This window comes from Rhinatrema bivittatum, chromosome 2, assembly GCF_901001135.1.
Source record: "Rhinatrema bivittatum chromosome 2, aRhiBiv1.1, whole genome shotgun sequence".
Lineage (NCBI taxonomy): Eukaryota > Metazoa > Chordata > Amphibia > Gymnophiona > Rhinatrematidae > Rhinatrema > Rhinatrema bivittatum.
Genome location: NC_042616.1, coordinates 276,368,496 through 276,393,966, shown reverse-complemented (window position 1 = coordinate 276,393,966; position 25,471 = coordinate 276,368,496).

Here is a 25,471-nt window from a genome sequence, read left to right as displayed (position 1 = left end):
TGATGATGTATAAAAATCAAATCTTTGCTAATGGAAAGGAAATTGTAAAACTTGGAATCATAATATGAAACTCCAAGGGAATATTTTCAGCATTAATGTGAGGAAATATTTCTTCAAAGAAAGGGTGATAGATGCATGGAATGCCCTGCCAGAAGAAGTGGTAAAGACAAGAACAGTAATGGCATTGAAAAGGGTATACGACAAATACAGAGGATCCCTACTGGCAAGACAATGGAAATGAAGATTTGGAGTAACTCCGTTACACCTTAAAATGTACATTTCTGCTTGGGGATAACCTGCTCGGAGCGGCAGTTACTAGAGTTAACAGAAGGCTTGGGGGTAATCTGCATGGAGTGCCTGTTATTACCCTAAAATACTTGCTGGGCAGACTGGATGGACTATTTTGTTCTTTATCTGCTGTCATTTACTATGTTACTAGCTCGCACTGTTTTTTTTATTTAGCAGTCTTTTTCCAAACCCCAAATTTACATATCATATGGCTCCCTCAGTCATTACAAATATATCTCTATCTTATAATATTAGAAAACAGAGTGCTAATGACCAATTCTTTATACATAGCTACAACCAACAGTTCGTATAGTTTTGACTTGTAATCAGTAGTTCTGGCTTTAAGATTAGTAGTAAATTGCCACAACAAGCAATTTATGGCTTTAAGATAGGTGTCTGCCTTCTACCTGTCATGTGGATGACCTCAGCAGGGCTCTGGAGAATCAGCTTATCTGTCTGCATTTCTCCATAGCTAGCTAGCAGAGCTTCCTTTAGCTTTTGGTGTCATCTTCTCTCCCTCTGTCTTGGCATTCAGACTCATTTTGAAGTCCTTTTTAATAGATTAATCATGGTGGGGGAAGCATGGCGTTCTGAATTCAGCCATGTTCAAGAACTTTGCCTTTTTGTTCCTGCATCAAAGCAGTTTTAGTTAAGGGTTTTTGCTTTCATGTCCTTGGAGCTTGACTACTGAAGTCACTGTCAGTCTACATAGGCTTAAACCTGTGGCTCTTTTCTCTTCTTTCATGAAGGGTATCTCCCCTGTCACAGTGCAATTAAAAAAAAAAAACCCAAAACATACAACCTCCTCTCAGGCTGGGCTTTTGGAGATTTATGATGGAAAAATCGTCTGCAAAAAACAAAACAAAAAAAAAACAATCTGAGAAACCCAGTGTGGATCAGATCGGTTCTGATTCTGGTTCACAATGAAATATAAGCACACATAAACTATTTTTGTTATCACTGAGGTACTTTAGCTTCTCAGCAGGTCTCAGCATGCTTAGCCTTGATCTTCTCACCATTTTACATTGGCCTTCAGAAGCTCGGATCTAACTGAGCAGATCTCAATGTGCAGAAAGTAAGGAAAGACAGAGAAGGAGCTAAAGGCTGTCAGAAAAGTAAGGACCCAGAAAAAGCTAACAATGAGAAAAGCAAGCTGACAGCTGAAACAGTCATTTTTTTGTAACGCAGCAGCTTCTTCCTTTTCTTTTGTGCTTGCAGATCAATTGGAATAAAGGCTGGGAGCTGGCACCATGAACCTTCATTTGAAAATATATAGAGATTCCCTCCCCCTCTTATTTTATTATAACTCCTCCTAACTTTAATCCAGTCATTGTAGTGACTGTCCTTTCCTTGGCTGGGAGCCATGCACGAGTGCTTCTTCCATGGGTGGTTTGGGGTGCCGTAGCCATTGATTATATCTAGGAGTGAGTGGGGGTAGATGGTGGCACAGCATCCAACGAGGGATAGAGGAATTGGGGCATGGAACCAAGTGCATCTGCCTTGTGTTCAGCTTCTGAGACAGGGTTGTCCGAAGAGGAGCTGCACATGATAGGAGACCAGTTGAATATTATTGGTAGGTTCAAAGTAGAGCAATGCTAAAACTGCCATGTCATTTTCTACCAAACCCTCTTTTTTTCATTGAATTTGCAGAATAATTTCCTTATAACTATCAGTTCCATAAATATAAGGCTGGTTGGGTTACTTCTAGCAGGATAGGAAATGAGGAAAAGGAAGGTGGGAATCTTTGAAGGGCAGGGGACCTTTTTTTTTTTTTTTTAGTCAGTATGTGTGGGATACAGTTTCTTGCTAGTGTCAATGTTACCCAAATGTCAACCCTTTCCTTCACTGTATGCAAGTCTATCTCATGCATATTCATGGTGGGTGCCCTGAAAATCTGACTGGCTAGATGTGTCTCTAGGACTGAGTTGAGGGCCCTGCCATAATGTATATTACTTTCATTTGAAATATATTGTTTGGCTGATTAGAAAGTCCATTTGGATCCATCATGATGTTTACTATACTAAGCAACCAGTTAATATTCAGTTCTGGCTTAAAATCAGAACAGGGAGGAATATCCTACAGTGAAAACCTTCTTGCAGAGTATTTGATAAATATGGTTTAATATATTCAGTTGCTCTTAAAAGTATATTCTTTAAAGAATTATCTATTCCATGAAATGTTTATAAAGGTTAATAAAGATTTGTTTCACAATTGTGGGTTTCTATGAGCTTTTAACATCTTGTTGTACAGTATAATTCTGGGCCTGATTTATTATGAACTGTTTTGTATCCTGTCTGTTGAAATGGCCTCAGTCAATCTAGCCCTTGGACTGAAAGTTATATATATTGCAGGAAGTTTTATATCTTTCCTAATAATGATCTGTTTTGCAAATAAGTGACATTAAAACCTATAGTCCATAGTAGTGACGACCATTCAAACCAGGGTTATCATTTAAACAATTCAGAGCAGAGGAGATTTGTATGACAGGCACCACCATCATGTGTGTTAGCCACTGAAATCTGTACTCTAATCCATAAAAACTTAAGCAGCAGGAATGCTCACCACAAATGAGCATTGAAATCCACAAGTAAACTCATGCAATGCTGACTTGGGATTTAAGTATCGAAAGGGGAATTATTCTTAAGAATGTAAACACATATCTAGCAAGAAATGAGTAAAGCCCTAGTGAATAATAAGCCTGCAAACAGGTGGGTCCTTGTTTATGTATTACAAATTCCAAAAGAAAGAACAAGCAGGCTGTAAAAACACCTTCCCCTCAGAATTAGTGTAATAAAATATTGGATGATGCTATAAGGTTATTAAATGTATCATGCTTACATCTGTACTGACAATGTGAATTTTAGACCATTATAATATTGAATAGTCTTTGCATCTGTTTTTGACAAATATATTGCAAAGGGATGGGCAGGAAGAGTAAAGGGACAGAAATGACTCTATCCCAAGGCAATGGTATGGAAATGCTGCATAGGTCAACAAGGTACCCTAATACTTTACAGAAGCAAGAGATTTTAAATGTTTGCAATAGATACCTACTGAGCATATTTGTTTTGATCAAAATGATCTATAAAACTAGTATATACCATGTTCTTACTATAATTTGGTACAAAACATATAGGGGTAGATTTTCAAAGGGTTACACACGTAATATACGCGGAGGGAGCGGAGGGAATGGGGGGGAATGGGGAAAGCCATCGGGGCTCCCCTAGGGCTCGGCACGCACAAGGTGCACAAGTATGCACCCCTTTGCATGTGCCGTCCCTGGATTTATAAGATGCATGCGGCAGCGCGCTCATGTTATAAAATCGGGTGTACATTTGTGCGCACCGGGTAGCGCGCACAAATGTACCCCGCGAGCTGATTCGAAAATCTGCCCCATAGAATTTAGGACCAAGTCTTGACTTCTACTTATGGGGGTAAGTTTTAAAAACAATCCCGTACATAGAACACATGTAAATGGGCTTTTTGAAAATTAATCTGAAGATTTTTATATGTAAAAGTAAGCATGGAACCAATTTTGCACATACTTTTCTGTGTATTGCAAAGGCATGTTACAAGGGTGGAGCTGGGGCAGGGAAATTATTTGTAGGTGTACTTTCAATGTTCAAAAGCATGCATGGACATGTTCACGTGAATACATAAGCCTGCTCCCTAGCATGTGTCAATGTGTGTGCATGGGCCATGCAAAGGTAAGCACAGTCCCTACGTATTTTCAAAGCAGACTTATTCACAAAAATCTGCTTTGAAAATTTTACTGCAAGTAAAGCACACGTGGACTTCAGCCATATATGCGCTGCCCTGTGTACAATTCATATTTTCACTCACCCAATCATACTGCACTACCTATGTTTTCTGAATGATTTCCTCATTCCGTTTCCAGTCTTTCTTTATTATTTTCTTATGTGAAAATTCCCTTTTGGGGGTGAATTTTCAAAGCAACTTATGCACTTAAATGGCTTGTTATAAATTGCTTTGTGGGTAAAAGTATGTGATGAGGTCCCATGGGATCTTCCTTAGAGATTCTAGCAAAGTGTTAAGACTAAGCAGTGTAGGTTAGAGGCATATACCATCTTGCCAAGGTGTCCCTGCTGCAAGATGCTGCAATAGTAGTTTCCTGCCTGCATATTAGCAGGTGACTCTAGAGTCAGTGTGGCATTTTTGGTTTAGAGTTGGATGAGAAGGATCAGAATTTTTTTTTGGAGTTCCAATCCTTATCTTATTTTTTATTTTATTTTAAAATTATTTGTATCCCATTCCCTCCAAGGTTCAGGGCAGGTAATAATGTTACAAGCATAAAAATATATCGCTTATACATAGAACGCATGGACAGAAATGGTTAAAGCATCAAGCGTATACAATGACATGATAAAACTTCAACAAGACGTTGTTTTGCACTTTTGATGGCTGCATTCAGATTGTTATCTTAGCCATAGGTACATATCAGTGCAAACGTTAATCTAACTTTAACCTAATGGTATCCTTAGAAGGGTCATAAATACCTAATTAAGAACATGCCTTACTTTGGGAGTGCTTGATTAACTGCAGGTGTTAAGGAGAAACAATTTTTTAATGCAATTTTGAAGTCTTTTTCTATTTGTCAGAAGTTGTATGTGTTGTGGTTGAGAATTCCAGAATGTAGGGCCTGCAAGTGAAAACACTTTCTCACAAGTGGAAGACAGTCTAGCTAAACATACATAATGAATTTCAAACAGACATTGGGAAGCTGATCGGAGAGATCTAGTTGGAACATACATTTTGAGGCTACCACTGACCCATGGTGAGGTGACATGGTGTACAGATTATGAACTAGCAGAGCCAGTTTTATATTGAATCCAGTATTCAGTTGGGAGCCAATGTAAGGCTTGAAGTGTTGGAGTGAAGTTCTCATGTCTACGTGTATTGGTAAGTAGCCTTGCAGTAAAATTTTGAATTAACTGGAGAGGTTTAATAGTAGCAAGGGGAGAGCAATATATAAAGTGTCACAATAGGCAAACGAGGTTAATATTAGGGACCGGAGTACAGTTTGTAATACAAAAATGTGCTGAGTAGGTTACAAAGTGAGAACATGCCATCTTCTGACCCATGCCTAATGATTAGTAAGTGAATCTCAGTGTTTCAAGTGTCTTTGAGTATATGTGGATTCATTTTTATTTGGGAGGAAGTTTTCGGCCTACCTTTCCTGCCTGTAAGAGAGGAGTGGGGAAGAAGAAGGAGGTTTTTTTTTCCATTTACAGTATTTTGGGATCCTTCAGACCAAAAGATCCTGATGTCATCTAAGAGAACTGTGGAGAAAAAGATTGGATATCAACTAGAATCCAGAGTTGGGAGGAGAGAGGATAAAATGGGAGCTCACATCAGAGTTTCAGCCAGGAGAACAGGGAAAGAGAGTTTGGAGAGTCCAGGAACAAGCAGCGGGCTACAGGTATTTGGAAGGGGGATATGAGAGGAACTGGAGAATCCAATCCATTGCAACTTGAGCAGCCTAACATTTGACAAATGAAGAAAGGGGAACCCTGGGAAGAGACTAAGGGACCACAGCTATAGATCTATTTGGATTTTATTTATTGAAATGATTATGACTATAACAAGAAAAAATGTATTTACTTGGTACCAATTAATCCCCTTGAGTAAGCTGAACAGTAAACTTATTTTGAGACACCCTGCTTGTATGCCTAGCCTGCTTATTATCCATCTCCAGTACTGAGACTTAAGAGTTTCAGTTCATACCCATAGAAAATGGACTTACCCTATGCCTTAGGCCTTGGAAGTCTAGCTTCCCACTCTTTTGGAGACTCCTCGCCAGGGTTTAGTAGGACTATGTATACACTAAGTTCTGGTACTGAGTATACCCCACATGCACATAAACCAATTTTGTGCATATTTTTATGCACACAAAAAGAGTCATTCTGAGGGCAGCGTTGGGGTGGAGTTTGGATTTGTATGCATATTTTTGATTTTAACAAGTATGCAAGCAAATTCACATGCATAAGTTACGTGTTGCAAAGAATGGATATGATTTTATGTGGGTGCATTTAGGCACCTATTTTTGCTTTGAAAATTGGTGTAATCTGTCAGTGTAGATGTTGCATAAGGTGCCTTCAATATTACAAAATTATCTTTCCATATGACTGAAATTTACAGGTGGGAATAACTTTCCTTAAGCATGCAGCACTGTGCTATGATCTGCTACAAAACCAATGTTCTTGACCCTAGGCTGCACTATTGCGAAAAAATACTTTAATTAATCCTCAGTGGGTATTTTATCAGATTTCAGAGAAGCATCCTTGCTTTTGTTTTATAATCTACTCAAAAGCAACTGGGATGGGGGAGTGGGTGGGTTGATGGTTCTGTCATTAGATAACTCTTAAGTATGCAAAGTTAATGTCTAAACATTGCAAAAGATCTGTAAAAAAAAATCAACAAACAAACCACCACAGTGCATGTGCTGTATCCATATGAGTGAGAAAGAAAAAGAGAATTTACTTGTGGGGTTTTTTGGCAGGAGTATTTTTTTTCCACAACCTTGGTAAATATTATAATTTAGCTTTTCTACTCAGAAAACTCTAATCCCATTTTAGATATCTTATTCAACCTCAATTAAGTTTCTTAGTAGTGTGGAAGACAACAGCAGAAAAACACAGTCCTCCCTGGATTTAAAAAACAAAACAAAACTGCTTTATGTCTATAAATTAGAGCTTTTAATTAAGTTCCAGTGAAAAGTACATAGCCATGATGCCATAAATAAATAGATCTAAAAGTGCAGAACGAGACCATTTTACATAGTGTAGGTGTTCTAAGCATACGGTTCCAGCAAAAGTTGTCTACTCTACCATGACTCAATAGGCTTATCCACTTTGCAAAATGAAATCATAATTAACAACAAGCATTTGTTGCCAGATAGCTACTGCGTTTCACAACCCTCGGTCTGCTGAGTTCAGATGCAGTGATCACGACATTGGACTCAGTTTAACTAAATTATTTTTGGAGCCAGGAGGGTGAAGAGTGGAAGATAATAGAGATTAGTAAAATAAATGCCATCATAAATGTTTGTACATGCCTTGAAAAAAAAAATATGGCCATCATCTTGTAAAGATATTTGGTCCACGTTCAAGGAAGGACCACCACAACCAGTCAATACTTCTTTCACACACCTACTAAATGGTACTGATCCAACTTTGAATTCACCTTGCTAAGCATCTCCTGGAGGTGAATATATTTTACTCATGCCAGTCTGTCTTGAATGCTGTTGCCACTGCACTACTCCACTTTCTTCTATGGGAAAATTTTAAATCATAACTTTATGCAATTAATTTTCTATTGAAATTTCTTTTGCTCTCAGCCATCATCAGTTCTTAAACTATTTGAGATTGTTATCCTCTGATTATTCAGAAATTCCAGGATTTCTAAGTGTCCTTGTTCTCTGCTTATTCAAGCAGGTTCTCTTGTGTGTGTGTGTGTTTTTTTTTCTATTCTGATTATGTCACGAATATCTCTGGATAATAACATTCCTATTTGCATTCATTCCAAAACATTGTGATCTGCATGATTCACACAGACACAAAATACTTTTCTATCATGCACATTCCTGGGAAACAGGCAAAGAAGGATACCATGAGAATAAAACCGTAATAAATTAACAGAGATGATATGAAAAATATAGTTCAGATTTTGTGGATCATCAACTACCATCCTTATATCTTGTATACATTAATCTATATTCTGCCTTTATGGATTAGATCTAGTTTCAAACTCATCAGTAAACATGGCACATGTGAATTAATGAAAGAAAACAAGGCACATTACAAGGATGCTGTGAACACAGTCAAACATATAACAAAGAAGGCAGACCTTTGCTGCATCTGATAATTTTCTCTGAATTGTATTATGGGGATTTTGATAAATACTGCATTGTACCTTATTAATTCTTAGCACAAGAAAACAGTTTCAAAAGGATGATTGCCTAGGAAGGTGTTTAAGCCTTGACAATTAGGAAGAAAAAAAAGGGAGTACAACTGATTAAAAGACCTAAAAGATAGTTTGAAAAGTTGTATAAGAGGAAGTATCAGGGCTACTGTCCTATATCCATGACTCCAGACCCCAGATTTTTAAGCAGAACAATGAAGATGGTGCGATGCTGAAGGTAACTGTAGAGAGCAACAGCTTCCATAAGAACATAAGAACATAAGAAATTGCCATGCTGGGTCAGACCAAGGGTCCATCAAGCCCTGCATCCTGTTATCCAACACTAAGAAGATCCCATGCTACTGATTTATTTTATTTATTTTATTTAAATTCTTTTAATATACCGATGCTCAAGACAAGTCTTATCGTACCGGTTTACAATAGAACTAGGGGAAAAAAAACACATTAACAACAATAGAGAAGACAAAGTTACAATAAAACAGGGAGCATAAACTTGGGCATTGGAGAGATGGAGAAGAAGTTCAAACTAATGCAACTGGAGAGTAATATAGTTGAGCAGCGAACAGTAGATTAAGTAGCGGTACATATATATTTAAACATGATGCAATTAATAGCAATGGCTATTCCCTAAGTAAACTTGATTAATAGCCGTTAATGGACTTCTCCTCTAAGAACTTATCCAAACCTTTTTTGAACCCAGCTACACTAACTGCACTAATCACATCCTCTGGCAACAAATTCCAGAGCTTTATTGTACGTTGAGTGAAAAAGAATTTTCTCCGATTAGTCTTAAATGTGCTACTTGCTAAATTCATGGAATGCCCCCTACTCCTTCTATTATTCAAAAGTGTAAATAACCGAGTCACATCTACTCTTTCAAGACCTCTCATGATCTTAAAGACCTCTTAAGACTAATCGGAGAAAATTCTTTTTCACTCAACGCACAATAAAGCTCTGGAATTTGTTGCCAGAGGATGTGGTTAGTGCAGTTAGTGTAGCTGGGTTCAAAAAAGGGTTCAAAAAAGGCTATTAATCAATTTTACTTAGGGAATAGCCACTGCTATTAATTGCATCAGTAGCATGGGATCTTCTTAGTGTCTGGGTAATTGCCAGGTTCTTGAGGCCTGGTTTTGGCCTCTGTTGGAAACAGGATGCTGGGCTTGATGGACCCTTGGTCTGACCCAGCATGGCAATTTCTTATGTTCTTATGTTCTTATGTTCTCTATCACTTTCCATTATTTCACAAAAAGGTTCTGGGTTGGTGACCTGGCAGAAAGCCATCACTGGATGTAGACCCAGAAAGAGAGAGCATGCAGGAGGAGCTCTGAGCAGTTCTTAGTGTATCTCTGATGTGACTTCCATTCTAAGGTATAGAAATTGGAATCTGCTTTATCTGCAATTTCTGCTTCTGGCCCATTGAAATCTTACTTCATATTAGATTAGGCTAAAGAGACAATAGCACAAATCACCTGATGTAGGGAGTATATATTCTTCTGTATAACAATTAGCATAAAGGGTGCACCTGCTTTTGCATTGCACACACATTTTTTCTACATTGCTGATACATTTCACCCATGGGAGCTGCATGACCCTCCTGTATGTCACAAATACCATAATATCTGTGCAGTGTTGACCCAGCTTTTCCTGTTGAGATGTCATGAAAGAATGTAACAACTGGGTGACTGTAATGAAGCTGATCTGAACAGCTTCCTACAAACTCCTGAAAACGCTGTTAAAAACCGTTTAGAGATATTGGCAAGAAATGAAGATCCTGTATGGAAAAATTTGTTAGCCATAGATTGTCTGAGGGGACTGCAAAAAAAAAGCCTTTGAAGGGAAAAATGCAAGATTCTGACATGACTGGCCTAGAGAAAACTAACCCCACAGCTGCAGAACAAGTGATTAAAGTGGATACACTCAACAAATAAGTCATGTATAGATGAAATTAAAGATGGTCTAGGAGCTCAGTCAGTGTGACTAAAAGTCCTGGATTTGCCAATAGGCACACTAGGCCCGTGCCTAGGGCAGCAGAAATCTAAGGGACAGCAGGCTGGCTGAAGATCTGCTGCCTTCCAAAAATATTATATAAATTATACTAATATAGTATAAAATTCGTTTCATAATGTAATATAAAAGACGGAAATGTTTTCCAATTTGCTTTAGCATTTTAAAATGTTTAACACAGGATCAACCCCTGAACTGCCACAGGAAACGAGGGGAGTTTGCCTTAGACCTTCTGCCTCCTGTTGTCCAACCTTGGTTGGGGGGAGAGAAGTGGAGGATGACAGGGGGCGACAGCACCAACAGTGCCTAGGGGGCACCAAAATCCTAAATCTATCACTGGTGACTAACAGAAGCTGAAGGTAGGATCTTCATAGTTAAAAAAAAAAACAAAAAAAACACTGGAACTCTAAGGGACCAAGTGACTGCATTAGAAAAAAATACAACATTGTTGGAATGAATTAATGACTGGGTAAAAAGATGGAGAAGAAACAATATCTGTAACTTAGGAGGGCCTGAAAACAGTAAAAGATAAGGACCTGTTGTCCATATGTGAATTATGGCTACAAGATACCCTAAGAATGTTGACATGGAACTTATTAAATTTGAAATGACACGCTGAAGGGGAATCATCAGAGAGCATAACACAAAATTAGATCTTGTAATGACATAACTACTTAATTATGCAGACAAAATGAAGAACTTGAGCTCTGACGGAGCGCACTGTTAGCCTGCTCTTTGACGCACGTTTTCCCTTACCCCTTATTCAGTAAGGGGAGGAAAACGCGTGTCCAACCCGCGGCACCTAATAGCGCCCTGAACATGCAAATGCATGTTGATGGCCCTATTAGGTATGCGCGCGGGATACAGAAAGTAAAATGTGCAGCCAAGCCACACATTTTACTTCCAGAAATTAGCGCCGACCCAAAGGTCGGCGCTAATTTCTTCCGGCGCCAGGAAAGTGCACAGAAAAGCAGTAAAAACTGCTTTTCTGTGCACCCTCCGATATTAAGTTGAAGGTCCCGAAAAGTAAAAAAAAAAAAAAAAATTTGAATTTGGCCTGCGGCTATCGGGTCGAAAACCGGACGCTCAATTTTGCTGGCGTCTGGTTTCCGAGCACATGGCTGTCAGCGGGCTCGAGAACCGACGCCGGCAAAATTGAGTGTCGGCTGTCAAACCCGCTGACAATCCAGTATAACTTTAATGGCACAGCTTGTTATACTAACACAGTAGTTAATGCTATAACAGGGAAGTGATGCAAACAGAGTGGATTTTCATGGTGCACCTTTTTTTTTTATTTTATTTATCATGTTTTAAACATACTTAACAAGAATTAAATCTTGATTGACAAAAGTAAGTTGTACAGAAAACAAAATAATTAGAAAAAGAATTTAGCATTTATATTTTCCCTTCCTACTTACTTAACTAGTCCACAAACAGAAGGATCCAAGTCAATACATTTTTTCATGAATTTAACTTTCAATAATTAAGTATAAATACAATATCAAGCGTACTAATGCTTATATTTTTAGGGGATTAACTGTTTTAATGGTGTCAGTTAGATTTCAATCACCTGTCAAGCCACATTTTCTTTATCACTTAAGAAATCAACCAATTGAGAAGGAGAAAAAAAGACAAAAGAATTACCCTTGTAAGTGATACAACACTTACAAGGGTATTTGAGAAAGAAAGTAGTGCCTATTTGGAGCACTTTCACTTTCAAAAGTAAAAGCTGTCTCCTTCTTTTTTGGGTTTGTTTGGAAAAATCTGGGTATAATCTAACAGTCATGGTCAGAAATTTTTCCTTGTGGAATTTAAAAAATAATCTGAATACCCAGTCTCTATCTGATTCAAAAGCAAATATGGTTAGTAAAGTAGCTCCTTGCACTAATTCACTATCTGAAGTTTCCAAAAACGTGGAAAGATTTAAATTGGGAGTTATTACATCTACCGCTGCCACCTGTGCCCCTTCTCGAATTATTACATTTTCCTGTTTTTTATATACTGGAATATAATAAGCCTTAACTAAAGGTGGTATTGCTGTTTTTGGCACTTTAAGAATTTATAACATAATCATATATCTTTTGAACATTTCTTTAGGAGGTACATGGGACAGCTTAGGAAAATTAGTAAAATGGAGATTTCTCTTCCTATTTGCGTTGTCTAAATTTTCTATTTTTACCTGTAGCATTTGATTTTCCTTTACTACTAAATCTTGAGCTAATTTCCAGTTGTCCAGATCTTTTCTAATTTTTCCCAGTTCTTTTTGTTCTTTATCTTTATTCAACTCTAAGTTAAACACTCTATCTTGTATACCATTCACCTTCTCCACTATAGGATTAACTTGAACAACAATAGCATTTTGTAGACTAACAATTGCATCCATTATCACATCCAAGGTTACTAAATTAGGTTTATCTAACGATGGTATAGATAGTTTAGATAAATGGGCAGATTCTTCCTTCTTTACTAGACCAGGCTGATCTCTTCCTTGCACTATTTCCAGTGCAACAATCTGTCCCAAGGGGGATCCTATCTGGTCTACTATCTCAGTCACTTCCAGGGGATGTGGGCCCGCTTGGGGCAGTTCTTGTTCTGCGACTTCCACAGTTAGACTGACCCCCATCTCACTCTGAATCCTGGATATTGCCAGATTAGTTGGTGGTTCCCTATAGATCGGGGATAAAGATAGAGAAAGGTCCGATGGGGAGACCGTGATGGCATCCCTCGGTTGCTCCAACCATCTGCGCCACATCCGATCTCAATGTACGCTGAACATGGGTGTCCATGGGACCTTTTATTGGGGCTCTGGGGGTAGAAGTGGGTTCCACCCTCTCCTTTGCCCTTCTTTTACGGACAGAGTGTGGCATATCAACTCAGTGAACTAAATCGGGCCACAACAAACACTCAAATTGTGTATACAATTCTTGAATCCTTATTCATGGTGCACTTCAATGCATTTATAGAGAGTGAGTGGGAAGACAGGTAGTAAAAATACATTAGTAAATGTGCTGACTGTGAAGTTTAAATATTTGGATTGGTTAGATAATATGATTTCCTATGTAGTTACTATGTGAGTTTGGATTTAGGAGCAGTTATCAATAGTCTCAGGTTTTGCAAAATGTAAGACTCAAACTGTTGTGCATCCCGTCCGCGCTCGGCCCGTGCCTGGGCCTGCTCACCTCATCCTTGCTCTAGCAGGTCCTGGGTCATCCTCCCCCGCTGCTGCTGCCAGCTCTGCTCATCCTCAGCTCTGCTCATCCTCAGTGTCCCACAGTGGTGTCTGCCGGGCCTTCCACCGCTCACCAGGTCTCACGATGGAACTCAGGTCTCACGATGGAACTCAGCGTCCTCCATGGCATCGGTCCCACCCCTAGGCACGCGCGTGCGGACCACCCGGCCTCTTAAAGGGCCAAGGGCGGCTCCCAACTCCACAGCACGCCCTGATTGACAGCCGGATATAAGGAAGTGGTCAGACACCAATTCCTTGCCTTGGAAATCAGAACGTACACTCTGGTGTTCTCTAGTTTGCGTTTTCCAGTGTCTCCTGTTCCAGGGTCTCCTGTTCCAGCGTTTCCTGTGTCTCCTGTTCCAGCATCTCCTGCGTCTCCTGTTCCAGCGTCTCCTGCGTCTCCTGTTCCAGCGTCTCCTGTTCTTTCGTCTCTCCATCCCTGGTAGTACCCTTTGGACTGATCTCATGGTACTGACCTTTGCTTGCTCCTGACCTCATCTGATTGCTGCCTGGATCTAACCTCTGCCGATCCACTGACTACTTCTGATCACTGCCTGGAACTGACCTCTGCCTGTCCACTGACTACTCCTTATCGCTGCCTGGAATTTGACCTCTGCCTGGCCTGACTATTCCTGGACTGACTACAGGTACTGACCCCTGCTTCGCTGACCATTCTGAACTGATACTCTGGCCTTGATCCTCGCTATCCACTCAGATACTCTCTTCTGGCCTCCTGTGACCTCTGGACATTCTTGCTTGGACATCAACTGTGCACCCTTGTGCACAGTTGATGTCCAAGCAGTACCCCCCCCCCCCAGGCCTCCCCCTCCTCGGTCATAAGCCATGACCGAGGAGGGGGAGGCCTGGGGGGGGGGGGGGGTACTGTTGTGCGTCCCGTCTACACTCAGCATGCGTCCGGGCCTGCTCACCTCGTTCCTGCTCCGGTGGGTTCCGGGTTGTCCTCCCCCATTGCTGTTGCCAGCTCTGCTCATCTTCAGTGTCCCGTGGTGGCATCCACCGGGCCTTCCACTGCTCACCAGGCCTCACGGTGGGACTCGGCGTCCTCCATGGCATTGGCCCCACCCCTAGGTGCACGCACGCAGACCGCCCAGCCTCTTAAAGGGCCAAGGGCGGCTCCCAGCTCCACGGCGCACCCTGATTGACAGCTGGATATAAGGAAGTGGTCAGACACCACTTCCTTGCCTTGGCAATCGGGTCGTAAACTATGGTGTCTCTAGTTTGCCTGTTCCAGTGTCTCCTGTTCCAGCGTCTCCTGTTCCACCGTCTCCTGTGTCTCCTGTTCCAGTGACTCCTGTGTCTCTGGTTCCAGCTTTGTCTCTCCATCCCTGGTAGTACCCTTCAGACTGATCTCACGGTACTGACCTATGCTTGCTCCTGACCTCATCTGCCTGCTGCCTGGATCTGACCTCTGTCTGTCCACTGACTACTCCCGATCACTGCCTGGAACCGACCTCTGCCTGTCCACTGACTACTCCTGATCGCTGCCCTGAACCTGTCCTCTGCCTGGCCTGATTAATCTCGTACTGACTACAGGTACTGACCCCTGCTTTGGCTGACCATTCTGGATTGATACTCTGGCCTTGATCCTCGCTATCCATTCGGACACTCTCTTCTGGCCTCCTGTGACCTCTGGATGTTCTTGCTTGGTCATTGACCACGCACCCTTGTTTGTGGTGGGTACTCCTCTGCGCTTCCTCTCTAGGAGACCCTGCAAGGTCCAGGCGGCCCGGGTAACCAAGGGCTCAACCTGAGGGAACCCCAGGTTGCTATTGGCGAAGCTCCAGCTAGCCTCTTTCTCCTCCTGAGTTCCACCTCCTGGTGGCAGGTGCTCTTCGGGTCCGACCGGAGGGCCATACCAATCCTGCACCAGGCCAAGGGTCCACCTCCAGTGCAACACAAACATTGTTTTAATGTAATTTAAAATTGAAATGAAACCACATATACTGCAGGTGAATGGAACAAAATGACCACTGATAAGTGTGTTATGATCTGCTATGCTGATGGGAGGAGCTAACAGATGAGAGTAGCAATCTGATAGGATCTACTCCTCCAGGGGGGAGGAGTTAGCAATCTGTTATGGATCTGCTAAGGAGTTGGCAATCTGTTATGATATAGACTGCTGAGTTGGCAATCTGTACCAGCGGAGTACTAGAGAGGGTGCTCAGCTGGACAGGAATGTAAATAGATGAATCCTTGGGCCGATGGCAGATGACAGCGCCTCCAGGAGGGGATCCTGAGAGGGACCACCAGCTAAGCTTGAGTATGGAGACAGACACAGATGGTTCTTTTATTAGACAGGTAGTATAACTACCAGAGGTGGCAGTAGTGAGCTGATATGCCCGGCAGGGCTGAAGTCCCTCAGATACTGGAACTGCGATCCCAGGGTTGCTGAGCTGTAAAGAGACTGTAGATAGTGAATAGACAGGGTATGCTGTTATACATAGCCAGTACTTAGATGATAACTCACATAAGGTCTTGAGAAAGCTCGGTAGCTGGAAAGGGTTCTGCCCTCGAGGAGAGAGTACCTGGCTCCAGGGAAAGCTCTGAGAGAGCGGTGGTAACTCACAATAGTCTGTATCTGTAATAGCTTCCAGGCAGTAGAGAATCTTCAGAGTGTTCAGGAACATGGGCCCTCGAGCGAGTACCGGTTCCTATCTGCAATCTGAAATAGAGAAAAGAGAGTGAGGCCCCCGAGGAGCGGGACCTCTGGTAAGTCCGAGGAAGCAGAGTAGCTTGGACCAATTTGTATCCTTGTCCGAGTCCGTTTCGTAGTCCTTGCTAACTCAATCTGTTAGCAAAAGTAAAGACCTTTTATGTTGGAAGCGGATGACATCAATATAGGGGGACGCCCCTGAGGTTCGCGCCCTTGCTGTTACATACTTCGGATCACATGCGCGTGCGCGCCCTACGACATCAGGAATATGGTGGACCCGCAGCGTTGAGCCGGCCTGGGGACGCTGGGGAGAAGCAGCATGGAGACGCCGCGGCAGCAAGCCGTCCATCAGGCCCGGAGGGAGTCGCCACATAGGTAGAGAGGGTGGAGCGAGGACGAAAAGTAGGCACGAACGCAAGAAAGTGTTGGCAAGGGCCAATTTAAATAAATTAGTTGGGGATTACTGGAGGAAACTTTTTAAAATTATTTTTATGTATTTTCAGCCTCATGAAACATCTGTCCAGTCAAAGGATCTAGGTGACTTACAAATATTAATGAAGCAGACAATGGAAGGTAAATTGATCATATAAAAAAAGTAAAAAGGCCAACTCAGCATGATTGTGGTGTCTGTGGTATGGTTGAGTGGCACTCGAGCAAGTAGAGGTTATCTGGGATTGGTTTCAGAAAGAAGTCCAAGTGAAACTCATTTTCTCTAATCGAAACAGATTGTAAGCTTTGGGATTCTAAAATGTAACATAGTGTTTTGATAGAAAATTACGATTTTAACCATGGTAATAATTATCTTGCTGTGAGGTAAACTGAAAGTGAGCGAAGACCCTGCATGGCATGTAAAAAGTTGAAAATGCAAGTGGAATACAAGGCATTTTAACTGCCGAAAATATGCTAGCCGTGGCCAACAAAGAATCTATATGCTCAGAGCTGGAACTGTAATAAATGGACAACAGCATGGAGGCATGGTAAAAGTGAATTACACCAGAGTAAACATGCTGAGTTTACTCATCAAACTGTCAACACTTGCTGAGAAAGTTGACCTTTAACTTTAAGACAATATTGCTGTAGCATAAAATGAAAGGGCTGTGTGCATGTGCTACAAACTGGTGCTGGAAAGCAAGTAGCTGGGATTGAAGGAAAACACATGCATAGATAAATACTTATTTTGAAACACTAAATGAAACAGCCACAGTTCTTTAACATGGAGCTGTGCAGAAGACGTGTGATACTGAACTGCTCCATGGCACCATTCAGGAAAAGGATTTAGGCGTCATCGTTGATAACATGTTGAAATCTTCTGCTCAGTGTGCTGCTGCAGCCAAGAAAGCAAATAGAATGCTAGGAATTATCAGGAATGTAGAATAAACCAGAGAATGTCATAATGCCTCTGTATCGCTCCTTGGTGCAACCTCATCTTGAGTATTGTATTCAGTTCTGGTCACTACATTTCAAAAAAGATATAGCAGAATTAGAAAAGGCACAGAGAAGGATGACCAAAATATCATTATAAAGGGAATGAAATAATTCCCTTATGACGAAAGGCTAAAGAGGTTAGGACTCTTCAGCTTGGAGAAGAGATGGCTGAGGGGAGATATGATAAATGCTTATAAAATAATGAGTGGAATGGAACGAGTAAACATTAATCAGTTGTTTACTCTTTCAAAAAGTATAAAGACTATGGGACACACAATGAAGTTACTAGGCAATACATTTAAAACTAATATGAGAAAAAATTTTTTTACTCACACATAATTAAGCTCTGGAATTTGTTGCCAGAGGATGTGGTGAAACCTATTAGGGGTAGATTTTAATAGGCACGCATACATGGATATGTTATAAAATTGGCAGGCCGCACACACATGCACGCTGGATTTTGTAACTTGTGTGCTCACGTGCGTGCAGCACATGCAAGGGGGGTACAGTTTTGCAAATGTCATGTGGCAACATATCCCAGCCTTCCCCAGTTCCCTCCCAGTCTGCTCCAATTAAAGAGCAGACTGGGAGGGAACTTTCCATCCACCTACCCTAAACTCCCTTCCCCTTCCCCTCTCCTCCCCACCCCCTAAATGTCATGGACCGTCAGTTTTGGTTTTTTTTTTGTTTCTTGAGTTGCTTCTCCTTTGGAGCAAAAGCAACTTGCCGGCGTGTGCTTCCCCGGCACAGCAGCAAATGGCCGCTGAACCAGTGCCTCCAGCCCCACCCCTCTCCGCCCTTTTAACTGGGCTCGGCACTTTGGCACATAACAGGGGTTATTCACGTGGCTGGGCCCCTTTGAAGATGCGCACGGTACGCGCAAGGCCCAGTCATGCGCGCAATCCCCGTTTTTAACACGCTCATCTTTTTCAAAATTAACCCGTTTAAAAAAGGTTTGACGGGTTCCTGGAGGAAAAGTCCATAAACCATTATTAAATTGGAGTTTCAGATATCCCTTGCTTATTCTTGGGATAAGCAGCTTGGAATCTGTCTACCCCTTGGGATCCTACCAGGTACTTGTGACCTGGATTAGCCATTGTTGGAAACAGGATATTGGGCTTGATGGACCCTTGGTCTGACCCTTTATGGTAAGTCTCATATTCTTATGTTCTTATGCTCCTGAAACAAGATAACCGATGAAACAACATGGCTTTGGTGAGCAGGGGAGTCAATCCAGAATAACCTTAATGATGTAGGTGGTTATGTGGTTGGCATACTAATAGAGTAGTTCATTCTGAGATGCAACAGAAAAGACAGGGATCCAGAGTGGATTTCCATGGACCAGATTATTGCAACATTAAAACTGCTAAAATCACAAATATGTGCAGCATGAAAACTGCAAGAGAAAAGAGTAGTCAGACATTGCCAGACATTGTTTGATCAGGCTTTCTATCAATGAACAAGGACTAACACTAAAATTCAGTCATTATTAACATTAAATCACTAACATTAAATTCACTAACATTATCACTATTATTAAATTCAGTTATCTTGTATAATTTATCACCTACATCCTGTTCTTGTCATGTTCTCATTTACTCTCATGGTTTTGTTTCACTCTGCTAATCCCTCTGTTCCTCATTCCCCTTCCTTTCCCATTTTACAAACACTGTGAATTAAATTTAACTTGAACTTGACTTCAGAGGTTGCATCTAACAGACCAATGACTTAAGTTACTCTTGTATTTCTTTACTTTAAATTAAATATACATTGTTGATTATAGCTACAGTAATTATATATTGAACTATGGAAACACTATTTACGTATAGCCTTAAGCTATTATTTGTTTAATTACTCTTGAAACTGTTATATGTAAAGCCCGTTGCTAATTCCTTATTGTTAACGTATTGTTCACTTACTGTTTAACCCGTTTTATGTAAAGCCTGTTGCTAATATTAATGTTTACTGTAAACCGAGGTGATGTATATCTATACGTACCACGGTATATAAGAATCTCTAAATAAATAAATAAATAAATAAATAAATAAATGAACATTGGAAATGAGATCTTTATACTCTTACAGAAAATTGAGTTTGGCCGCCCAGTTCACTTTGCTGCAATAGCAGTTACTCAGAAGAATTTCTCATGAGTGTGAAGTGGAGTAGTAGCACTGATAGTTCTTGTGACCTTGGACAAATCAAATAAACCTTCAATGAATCAGATACAAATTTAGGGATCTATGTACTAAGCCATGGTATTTTCTCCAGAGGGAAAAATACTATGGGATTCACTAACCTGGCGTACTGAATGCTGTAGATTTGTGAATCCCATGGTTTTATACTGCTGGGAAAAGTATTGTGTCTAAGATGACCCCCATTCTGCAGCACATGATGGTGGTGTCACAACCCACGACTGCCATCTTTAAAAAGGGCCATTCAGCCTCAGTGTCTTCTCTGCTCCCCTGGTAGAATGTCAAAATTAGTGTATATGTGTGTGTGTGTGTGGGGGGGGGGGGGGAGGGTCATCACATGAAACCCCTCCTCTCTCACCACCCTACTGAAATATTATGTGGCAAACGTGTAAATGAATAAGTGTTTGTGCCATTGCCCTTCCCTTCTTATCCCTAAGCTCCTCCCCTTGTTCTTAAAAAAATGATCCTGACCCCTAGCCTCTGTCAGGTACCCTGCTCTCCCTGGAACCCCAATCCAATTACAATGGTCCATGGTGGTATAGTAAAGTGACAACTGCAGTGCCCTTTAGGCACATGGGGCTGATCACTTTATTTCCAAAATGGTACCAGCCAGCCTCGGGCACCCCTTCCCCCCCCCCCCCCCCCCCCGTCAACCCTACAATTGAAAGGATAGCAATTAATATATTACACTGGACCCTTTAACACTAGTACATCTCTTCTTGGGAAAAGAACAAGTCAAACTGCTACAGATACAGATCCCTATGCAGAAACTACTACTCTAGCAGCATACCATACCTTGATGACATGCTGAACATGAACAGAACCTCACCAAATACAGAATAAAGGAGCAAGTATTACAAATAGAAATGTGTAGACTAAATCTGAAACTCCAACAAATCAGGATTTTCATACAACATAAAATAGTAGAAATGAAAACAGAAATGCATTTCCTCCTGTACTTTCAAAATACAAAGACAGAAAAATGCATTTTACAAAGGCTAACATCTTCCAATCATTTAACTGAAAATCAAATGTTTTTTTTCTACCTTAGCAGTCTGGACATTTTACAATTCTAATCACATTGGTCCTGGTCTTTTTTCCACTTTCTTCTTGTCAGAATTCCAACTCCTTTTCCAAGATCTCCTTTCCATTTTCTGTTTCTTCTCTATTCTATGTTTTTTCTCCTACATCTTTCTGCTATTATTTCCTTTTCTTCTTATTTTTCTCTCCTGTGCCACTCTATTCACTCATAGCTAATTATGATCCATTCTTCTTCTGGTCTAGGTCCTCCTATCCCAACCCTTTACCTCACCAACTCTTTCCTCCATTGCCACTTCATTGTGTTGCTCTCCTCACTAGTAATCACCTCTCTAACTCCTTTTTCATTCTCTCAACAGCTGCTTTCTTTCTGGTTCACCAGTTTATCCCATTAAATCACTCCCATTTTATCTCTGTCCATCTCTTCTCATTTCATTCAACCATTCACTTCCTCTCTCATTCTCTTTCAAGCTCTCCCATACCTCCTTGCAACCTCCCATTATAATTTCTTTGCCTCTCCCTCCTCACCACCTTTCCACAACTTTTATTGTTCTTTACCTTTCCCATCTTTGGTCTTATTCTTCTGTCTCCCCTATCCAACCTTTCTCTTTTTCTTTCATTGTCCTTCTCAAATCTTAATCTCCTTTTAATACCTTGCCTACTTTCCAAATCCAACTTTAAATCTTATCTCCACCCCAATCCTCTCATTCATCCTTCCTGTTTCCCACTCCTTAACCAGCCCCTTCACACATTTCAACTGCCCCATTCTCTTTTTCTTATTCCTTTTTTCACATCTCCAGCCCCATTTCATACCACACTCATATCCCTTAATCTCTTCTCTCATCATACCCAATCTCTGAATCTCCATTCACGCTTGACTCAGTCCCAACTCTAAACCTGTCTCCCTGCTCTCCCTCTCACAACAAATCTCTGAGCCTCCACTGTCTACCCCGCCGCGAGTCTTCATTTTCCCAAGTCTCCAATGCTCTTCTCCCACCTCTCTTTGAGTCCTTGGTTTCCTGAATCACAACTACACCCCACCCCTGGGTCTGTTCACTCCTATTACTATTCATTCTTTAAGATCCTGCTCCCTCACCCAGTTCCTGAATCTCAATTCTCTCCCCAACCCTGATCCTCCTCTCTCTCCACCTTCAGACCCATTCCCTGAGTCTCCACTCCCTTTCAAACCAATCCCTACCAAACCCCACAACCTTCCAAACTAATCCCAACTTTTCCCTTTCTTATCTAACTGAATATATGCATCTCTATTTTCCCCAATCCCCTAGTTCCTTTCCAACTCTCCTGACTAAAAACTTGCATCCTCATGCTCCCCCAAACCTTAAGGTGAATTGCCCCATCTATCTTCAAAGTTACTCCTATTGAGTATCACCTGTCTCCCAAGCCTCTTTATCCTTTACCTTCCTTTTCCCTCTGATACAAGGCAGAAGAACGGGACAAATGATCCATTTCTAACCCTGCCTCTGATTGTTCTCCCTCCTTTGTAAATAATCTCAGGGTAGAGTTCATCGTTCTTTGGTATCCCAGGGGGTACTTTGGTTTCCTTGAGGGGGCACACCTGAAAAGCTCTCTTTCCTGCTGGATTTTGTATGGATAAGTATAACCCATCCAGTCAGTCTCTGGAGATAGGAAGGGAAAGCAGAGATAAAATTAGGAAACATCCTATGTGAGGATGTTAGTTCAGAAAACTTCAGAAAAAAATGGATGCTGTGCTAATAGGGTTAACAAATGTATTGTATTGCAAAAAGAAAAGAATTAAAAACTGGCTGGCATAAATTGCATAGCATGTATTTAAGATTTTGTAATAAGTATCTTTAAAACAATATTTCCAAAAAAAACTTCTTTTCCTATTTTTAGAATAGCAATACTATTAACAATTTTATTTTGTTTCTTGTAGGACCTTATCCTAAATTCAACGAAAAGTCAGATAAGTGTTGGGTTTCTGTTTCTCTTTATTTTACTCTAATGGCGTCCAGATTTCACATTTGTACCTTAAGAAATCGAGTCATTGTATTTTATTTCTTGTTACAGGCTCTTCTTGAACAGAACCCTTTGAGGTAAGTATTTTTTATAATAATTTTCCTCTCTTTTTTGTTTCTTTACTACTAAGCACAGTAAATGGTACTAGTCTGACCAAACCTAGGCCTAGATTCATCATTTCACTATAATTATAGCGAAATGGTCACCCACGGTAGAAAAAGTGGTGTGGGGAGGCAAATGAGCAGAAGGTCGCATCACAGCGCACAGTAATGCATGCGGCATTGCATTATCATATGTGGCAATATCTGCCACACTAGTCATTGTCACACCCTTAGCACCCCAAGAAAAGGTGTTGTTATTTCCCGCGTAATTGTCCACATTAGTGTGCAATAGTTTATCGCACACAGCGCTGGCAGCCTGTAATCTCCCTAAACCCAGCTCAAACTCCTCCCTGTTTAATAATAAATTTTTAATTTGCATACACGATTTGAGATAGGCCATTATCATGCATGTTACAGCTTTATCGCGTTACAGCATTATTGCGTGCAATAATGGCCTATCGCAAAATGATTAATGACCTGGCTAGTATGTTTTCAAATGAGAGTTTGCACACTTATCTCTGATCCTTTTTTTGCCAAAGCGCTAATGTGATAGTCTGGGCGATGATTCCAGATGTAGTGAGCTTCATTGGTACGAGTCCAGATGAATCTTTCTCCACTGTTTTCTCCTCCAGGGACATCTACTGCTTGACTATACAAAATCAATAATGAAACCTACCCCTCTGGAACCCAGAATCTTCCACTGACTAGGTATTCCCTAGTGAGATTTCTGATGGCTTTTTTTAGATTTACCCAGTTTACAACCCAATATTAAGTGGATACATCTTTTGAATATAACCTTTCACTGTATTGATTACTAAGTGATGTCTTTGGTGACAGCCATTAGTCATAACTTTCAGAAATCTATGTCATCTTGAGCAATATAATAAGGAATATTTTCAAGTTCAACATAACCATCAAGTTGAATCATTACTTTCTTTTTTCTACAAAATACTTTTTTTTTCACATTCCATCTACATTGTAGAAAACTGCAAATAAAAAAAACCTGAAAAATCATTAAGCAAAGTAACTGCAAAATACCAAAAGTTTCACTCTGCAGAACAGGCCTACAATTTTTTTCCTTCTCCCCATCTACTGTCACCAAATATATCACTTAGTAATCAATACAATGAAACATTATATTCAAAAGATTTATCCACTTAATATTGGGTTGTAACTGGGTAAATCTACTCATTTATAAGCATGGCCCCTTTAGTTGGTTACATTTGTGGTTAAAATCAAAAGGCACACTATGTATTTTATATTTAGAAGAACATTTCAAAATTTTTACAGGAAAACCTGAAAGGAATATTATTCCACTGGCTATACATTTAAACAATAAGAACAAAGGAAAATAAAAGGACAAAATATTAAGTAAACCACAGGAAGCCGATCCCATAAAATGGAGGGAAGAGTGGAAACATATACAAGAAAAAATACCGATACAGACAAATAGAACTACACAGGGGAAATATATATCAACCCAACCCTCACCTGGTTCTGGTAATATTAACTCCGCCAACAGATCTATTTTCCACATATCTCAGAAATTGATTATTATGTGTTTTATAAGCCACATAGATTTAATTATGTCACAAAGTGGCAGGGTTGGATATGTTCCTGGAGTACATTTTGAAATTTAGCTACTTGATGCAATATTCACAATTTTAGTGTGTAGGTCTCTAGTTATTGATTATATATTTAATAACAAGTGAAATAAATATGAGGCATATCATTTTCAAAGCCCATCTGAAAATTGTTTCTCCTAAACATGGCTAAAAGTATGCTTGTTGCTCCATTTGTCTTAACCTTGGATTTGGAACAATGTTTGTTTTGGTCATTCATTCATTATTACTACTCAGTCATGATGCCCTAGGGGGTAATGCACACCTATCTCTGTGTCCAGGAAGGGTGTTTGGTGCTCTACTAACCTCTTCAGCATCATATAGGTGGAATTCAAGCAGATGCCATCAAGTTGAATCAGGTGCTTGTGAGGCATCCGCAATTCTTCTTGCTTCTCATGGAGAAGCTGGTCTGCCTTTATACTTCGATAGAAACACCTGACTTTTCAGCGGGCTTTTAGGGGAACACACCTGTGAAGTACTTATCATCTTCATACCCTGAATTAAAGTCTTGACCGAGTTTAGCTATAGTAAACCATTTATTCAGGTCAATTTTGTATGTCCCTGTTTTGTTTTCTTAAATGTTTTTAGAGTTTATGTATGTAACAATTTTTTGTAAAGCGCCACCTGTGTAGGAGTAAGCAATTAATAAATCATTTTAAATAAATAAAATAAAATACCCTTCTGTTTTCCTGCATCTTTCTATCAGGTTCTTTAGAAATGGATTCCCATCATCCTTGGACCCCAGTCTCAGAGCATCCTTCACTGTCAGGTGCAGGAAATGTACAAAGCAATGGATAACCTGAACACCCTCATGGTCTATTGCCTTTATCATATTTCTACCACAGTCTGCCAGAAAGACTCCTGCCTTTCCTGTTTAGATGCCAACCCTCCAGCATCTTTCTTATGACTGACAGAGTATTGCATGAAGTATGGGGGCTATGCAGCAAATAAGTGTGTAC